This window comes from Arachis ipaensis, chromosome B8, assembly GCF_059453495.1.
Source record: "Arachis ipaensis isolate K30076 ecotype BB chromosome B8, ASM5945349v1, whole genome shotgun sequence".
Classification (NCBI taxonomy): domain Eukaryota; kingdom Viridiplantae; phylum Streptophyta; class Magnoliopsida; order Fabales; family Fabaceae; genus Arachis; species Arachis ipaensis.
The window spans coordinates 114,498,213-114,504,868 of NC_142443.1; the positions used below are offsets into that span (position 1 = coordinate 114,498,213).

At 37.6% G+C, this 6,656-nt stretch overlaps 1 non-coding gene across 1 annotated transcript; it reads right to left on the reverse strand.

Annotated features, from left to right (window-relative positions):
- Positions 1-2,845: 2,845 nt before the first annotated feature.
- LOC148549324 (small nucleolar RNA R71) lies at positions 2,846-2,953 on the reverse strand. The gene has a single exon (XR_015898985.1). It is a non-coding gene; the product is annotated as a small nucleolar RNA R71 (small nucleolar RNA).
- Between the last annotated feature and the right edge of the window lie 3,703 nt (positions 2,954-6,656).

Below are 6,656 nucleotides of genomic sequence, written 5' to 3' on the forward strand. Positions count from 1 at the left end.
CATGGAAAGGAGTAGGATTGATTGGATAAAGACAGCAGGAAAGCAGAGGTTCAAAGGAACGAAAGCATCTCTATGCGCTTATCTGAAATTCTCACCAATGATTTACATAAGTATTTCTATCTTTATTTTCTGTTTAATTAGTATTAATTTCGAAAACTCCATAACTATTTTATATCCGCCTGACTGAGATCTACAAGGTGACCATAGCTTGCTTCATACCAACAATCTCCGTGGGATCGACCCTTACTCACGTAAGGTTTATTACTTGGACGACCCAGTGCACTTGCTGGTTAGTTGTATCGAAGTTGTGAATGAAAAACAATTTATTAAGACGTGCGTACAGAGTTTTTGGCGCCGTTGCCTGAGATCACAATTTCGTGCACCAAGTTTTTGGCACCGTTGCTGGGGATTGTTCGAGTTTGGACAACTGACGGTTCATCCTGTTGCTCAGATTAGGTAATTTTCTTTTTGTTTTCTTTTCAAAAAAATTTTTCAAAAATTTTTCAAAAAATTTCTCCTTTGTTTTCAAAAAAAAAATAAAAATTAAAAATAAATGTTTTCAAAAATATATTTTTCGTCAGAATTTTTAAGAATGAATTCTAGTGTTTCATGAAGCATATTGAAGCCTGGCTGGGTGTAAAGTCATGTCTAATTCATTTAGACTGAGGCTTCCTCTTATCAGTATATGAAGTTGGATGAAGTATCAGCTGTTGTATGCCTGATTTGTATCTTCTAAAGCTTGGTTGGCTATTAAGCCATGCCTAACCCTTAGATTGGAGCTTTAGACTAAGAGTACAAGATTCCTGGAATTCATATTAAAAATTTTGGAATCCTTATTTTTTTTTTTTCACACTAATTTTCGAAAAATATAAAATAAAAATACAAAAAATTTAGAAAATCATAAAAATCAATAATATTTTGTGTTTCTTGTTTGAGTCTTGAGTCAATTTTTAAGTTTGGTGTCAATTGCATACTCATTTTGCATTTTTTGAAAATTCATGTATTCATAGTGTTCTTCATGTTCTTCAAGTTGTTCTTGGTAAGTCTTCTTGTTTGATCTTGATGTTTTCTTATTTTGTGTCTTTTCTTGTTTCTCATATGCATTCTTGAAATCTTAGTGTCTAAGCATTAAAGATTTCTAAGTTTGGTGTCTTGCATGTTTTCTTTGCATTAAAAATCTTTCAAAAATATGTTCTTGATGTTCATCATGATCTTCAAAGTGTTCTTGGTGTTCATCTTGACATTCATAGCATTCTTGCATGCATTCATTGTTTTGATCCAAAATTTTCATGCATTGCATCATTTTTCATGTTTTTCTCTCTCATCATTAAAAATTCAAAAAATCAAAAAAAATATCTTCCCCTTTTTCTCTCTTAAAATTTCGAAAATTAGATTTGACTTTTTCAAAAATTTTTAAAATCTAGTTGTTTCTTATGAGTCAAATCAGATTTTCAATTTAAAAATCCTATCTTTTTCAAAAATCTTTTTCAAAAAAAATCAAATCTTTTTCATTTTTCTTATCTATTTTCGAAAATTCCAAAAATATTTTTCAAAAATCTTTTTCTTATCTTTATCTCCTAATTTTCGAAAATAACATCATCAATTAATGTTTTGATTCAAAAATTTCAAGTTTGTTACTTGCTTGTTAAGAAAGATTCAAACTTTAAGTTCTAAAATCATATCTTGTGATTTCTTGTGAATCAAGTCATTAATTGTGATTTTAAAAATCAAATCTTTTTCAAAACTAATTTCAATCATATCTTTTCAAAAATATCTTTTTATCTTATCTTTTTCAAAATCATATCTTTTTCAAATATTTGGTTTTAAAATATCTTTTCTAACTTCTTATCTTCTTATCTTTTCAAAATTGATTTTCAAATTTGTTTCAACTAACTAACTAACTTTTTGTTTGTTTCTTATCTTTTTCAAAACCACCTAACTAACTCTCTCTCTCTAATTTTCGAAAATATCGTCCCTCTTTTTCAAAATTTCTTTTTAATTAACTAATTATTTTAATTGTTGATTTTAATTTTCGAAAATTACTAACCTTTTTCAAAAACTAATTTCGAAAATCACTAACTCTTTTTCAAAAATTATTTTCGAAAATCCTCTTTCTCTCTCATCTCCTTCTATTTATTTATTCATCTACTAACACTTCTCTTCATCTCACATCTCTGCTCTCCTCACCCTTGTGTTTCTTTCTTTACATTACATTCTTTTCTTCTTCTTTTCTTCTACTCACAAAGGGAACCTCTATACTTGGGCAAAAAGGATCCCTATTATTATTATTTTTCTGTTCCCTCTTTTTCATATGAGCAGGAACAAGGACAAGAACATTCTTGTTGAAACAGATCCAGAACCTAAAAGGACTCTAAAGAGGAAACTAAAAGAAGCTAAATTACAACAATCCAGCAAGCACCTTTCAGAAATTTTCGAATAGGAAGAGGAGATGGCAGCCAAAAATAATAATAATGCAAGGAGGATGCTTGGTGACTTTACTGCACCTAATTCCAATTTACATGGAAGAAGCATCTCCATCCCTACCATTGGAGCAAACAATTTTGAGCTGAAACCTCAATTAGTTTCTCTGATGCAGCAGAACTGCAAGTTTCATGGACTTCCATCTAAAGATCCTTTTCAGTTCTTAACTGAATTCTTGCAGATATGTGATACTGTTAAGACTAATGGAGTAGATCCTGAAGTCTCCAGGCTCATGCTTTTCCCTTTTGCTGTAAGAGACAGAGCTAGAGTATGGTTGGACTCTCAACCTAAGGATAGCCTGAACTCTTGGGATAAGCTGGTAAAGGCTTTCTTAGCCAAGTTCTTTCCTCCTCAAAAGCTGAGTAAGCTTAGAGTGGATGTTCAAACCTTCAGATAGAAAGAAGGTGAATCCCTCTATGAAGCTTGGGAGAGATACAAGGAACTAACCAAAAAGTGTCCTTCTGACATGCTTATAGAGTGGACCATCCTGGATATATTCTATGATGGTCTATCTGAATTAGCTAAAATATCATTGGATACTTCTGCAGGTGGACCCATTCACCTAAAGAAAACGCCTGCAGAAGCTCAAGAACTCATTGACATGGTTGCTAATAACCAGTTCATGTACACTTTTGAGAGGAATCCTGTGATTAATGGGACGCCTATGAAGAAGGGAGTTCTTGAAATTGATACTCTGAATGCCATATTGGCTCAGAATAAAATATTGACTCAGCAAGTTAATATGATTTCTCAGAGTCTGAATGGAATGCAAGCTGCATCCAACAGTACTCAAGAGGCATCTTCTGAAGAAGAAGCTTATGATCCTGAGAACCCTGCAATAGCAGAGGTAAATTACATGGGTGAACCATATGGAAACACCTATAATCTCTCATGGAGAAATCACCCAAATCTCTCATGGAAGGATCAACAAAAGCCTCAACAAGGCTTTAATAATGGTGGAAGAAATAGGTTTAACAATAGTAAACCTTTTCCATCATCCACTCAGCAACAGACAGAGAACTTTGAACAAAATACATCTAATTTAGCAAACTTAGTCTCTGATCTATCTAAGGCCACTGTAAGTTTCATGAATGAAACAAGGTCCTCAATTAGAAATTTGGAGGCACAAGTGGGCCAGCTGAGTAAAAGGATCACTGAAATCCCTCCTAGTACTCTCCCAAGCAATACAGAAGAAAATCCAAAAGGAGAGTGCAAGGCCATTGACATAGTCAACACGGCCGAACCTAGAGAGGAAGGGGAGGACGTGAATCCCAGTGAGAAAGACCTCCTGGGATGTCCAGTGATCAATAAGGAGTTTCCCTCTGAGGAACCAAAGGAATCTGAGGCTCATCTAGAGACTATAGAGATTCCATTAAACCTCCTTATGCCATTCATGAGCTCTGATGAGTATTCCTCTTCTGAAGAGAATGAGGATGTTACTGAAGAGCAAGTTGCCAAGTACCTTGGTGCAATCATGAAGCTGAATGCCAATTTATTTGGTAATGAGACTTGGGGAGATGAACCTCCCCTGTTCACCAATGAACTGAGTGATCTGGATCAACTGACATTGCCTCAGAAGAAACAGGATCCTGGAAAGTTCCTAATACATTGTACCATAGGCACCATGATCTTTGAAAAGGCTCTGTATGACCTTAGTTCAGGGATAAACCTCATGCCCCTCTCTGTAATAGAGAAACTGGGAATCTTTGGGGTGCAAGCTGCTAAAATCTCATTAGAGATGGCAGACAATTCAAGAAAACAGGCTTATGGATAAGTAGAGGACGTGTTAGTAAAGGTTGAAGGTCTTTACATCCCTACTGATTTCATAGTCCTAGATACTGGGAGGGATGAGGATGAATCCATCATCCTTGGAAGACCCTTCCTAGCCACAGCAAGAGCTGTGATTAATGTTGACAGAGGTGAACTAGTCCTTCAATTGAATGAGGACTCCCTTGTGTTTAAAACTCGAGGTCATCCTTCTATAAACATGGAGAGGAAGCATAAAAAATTTCTCTCACTGCAGAGTCAACCAGAGCCCCCACAGTCAAACTCTAAGTTTGTTGTTGGGAGGCCACAATCAAACTCTAAGTTTGGTGTTGAACTCCCATATCCAAACTCTAAGTTTGGTGTTGGGGAGTCTCAACAATGCTCTGAACATCTGTGAGGCTCCATGAGAGCCCACTGTCAAGCTATTGACATTAAAAAAGTGCTTGTTGGGAGGCAACCCAATTTTTATTTAATTATATTTTTATTAGTTATATGTCTTTATAGGTACATGATCATGTGGAGTCACAAAATAAATCAAAAAAATTGAGAACGGAATCAAAAACAGCAGAAGAAAAATTACACCCTGGAGGAGAATCTCACTGGCGTTTAAACGCCAGTAAGAAGCATCTGGCTGGCGTTCAACGCCAGAACAGAGCATGGTTCTGGCGCTGAACACCCAAAATGGGCAGCATCTGGGCGTTTGAACGCCAGAATTGCACCCTGGAGAAGAGCTGGCGCTGAACGCCCAGAACAAGCATGGTTCTGGCGTTCAACGCCAGAAATGGGCAACAAATGGGCGTTCAACGCCCAGAACAAGCACCAATCTGGCGCTGAACACCCAGAGTTGTGTGCAAGGGCATTTTGCATGCCTAATTTGGTGCAAGGTTGTAAATTCTTGAATACCTCAGGATCTGTGGACCCCACAGGATTTCCACCTACCTCTACTCACTTCTTCTCACTCCTCTTTCACACAATCCCATAAACACTCTTCCCCAAAACTCTTCACCAATCACCTCAATCTCTCTTCCCTATCACCACTTCACCACTCACATCCATCCACTCTTCCCCATAAACCTACCTCATAAACCCCACCTACCTTCAAAATTCAAAATCAATTTCCCACCGAAAACCCACCCTTATGGCCGAACCTTACCCCCCCTCCCTTCCCTATATATAGCCCTCCATTCTTCCTCATTTTTACACAACACAACCCTCTCTTCTATATTTTCTTCTTCTTCTTCATCTATTCTTTCTTTTCTTGCTCGAGGGCGAGCAATATTCTAAGTTTGGTGTGGTAAAAGCATAATCTTTTTGTTTTTCCATTACCATTAATGGCACCCAAGACTGAAGAATCCTCTAGAAAAGGGAAAGGGAAGACAAAAGCTTCCACCTCCGAGTCATGGGAGATGGAAAGATTCATCTCCAAAGCTCATCAAGACCACTTCTATGATGTTGTGGTCAAGAAGAAGGTGATCCCTGAGGTCCCTTTCAAACTCAAGAAGAATAAGTATCCGGAGATCCGACATGAAATCCAAAGAAGAGGTTGGGAAGTTCTAACAAACCCCATCCAACAAGTCGGCATCCTAATGGTTCAAGAGTTCTATGCCAATGCATGGATCACTAGGAACCATGATCAAAGTAAGAACCCAAACCCAAAGAATTATATTACAATGGTTCGGGGAAAATACTTAGATTTTAGTCCGGAGAATGTAAGGATGGCGTTTAACTTGCCTATGATGCAAGGAGATGCACGCCCCTACACTAGAAGGGTCAACTTTAATCAAAGGTTGGACCAAGTCCTCATGGACATATGTGTGGAAGGAGCTCAATGGAAGATTGACTCCAAAGGCAAGCCGGTTCAATTAAGAAGACTGGACCTCAAGCCTGTAGCTATAGGATGGTTGGAATTCATCCAACGCTCCATCATCCCCACTAGCAACCGATCTGAAGTTACTGTGGATCGGGCCATCATGATCCATAGCATCATGATTGGAGAGAAAGTAGAAGTTCATGAAGTCATCTCCCTTGAACTCTATAAAATAGCCGAAAAGCCTCTCCTTGGGTAAGGCTAGCTTTTCCTCATCTTATTTGCCATCTATGTTACTCAGCTGGAGCTTTCATAGAAGGAGACATTCCCATTGAGGAAGAAAAGCCCATCACTAAGAAAAGGATGGAGCAAGCAAGAGAGCCCATTTATGGATCTCAAGAGACGCATGAAGCTCATCACCATGAGATCCCGGAGATGCCTCAAATGCATTTTCCTCCACAAAACTATTGGGAGCAAATCAACACATCCCTAGGAGAACTAAGTTCCAACATGGGACAACTAAGGGTGGAACATCAAGAGCATTCCATCATCATTTATGAAATTAGAGAAGATCAAAAAGCAATGAGGGAGGAGCAACAAA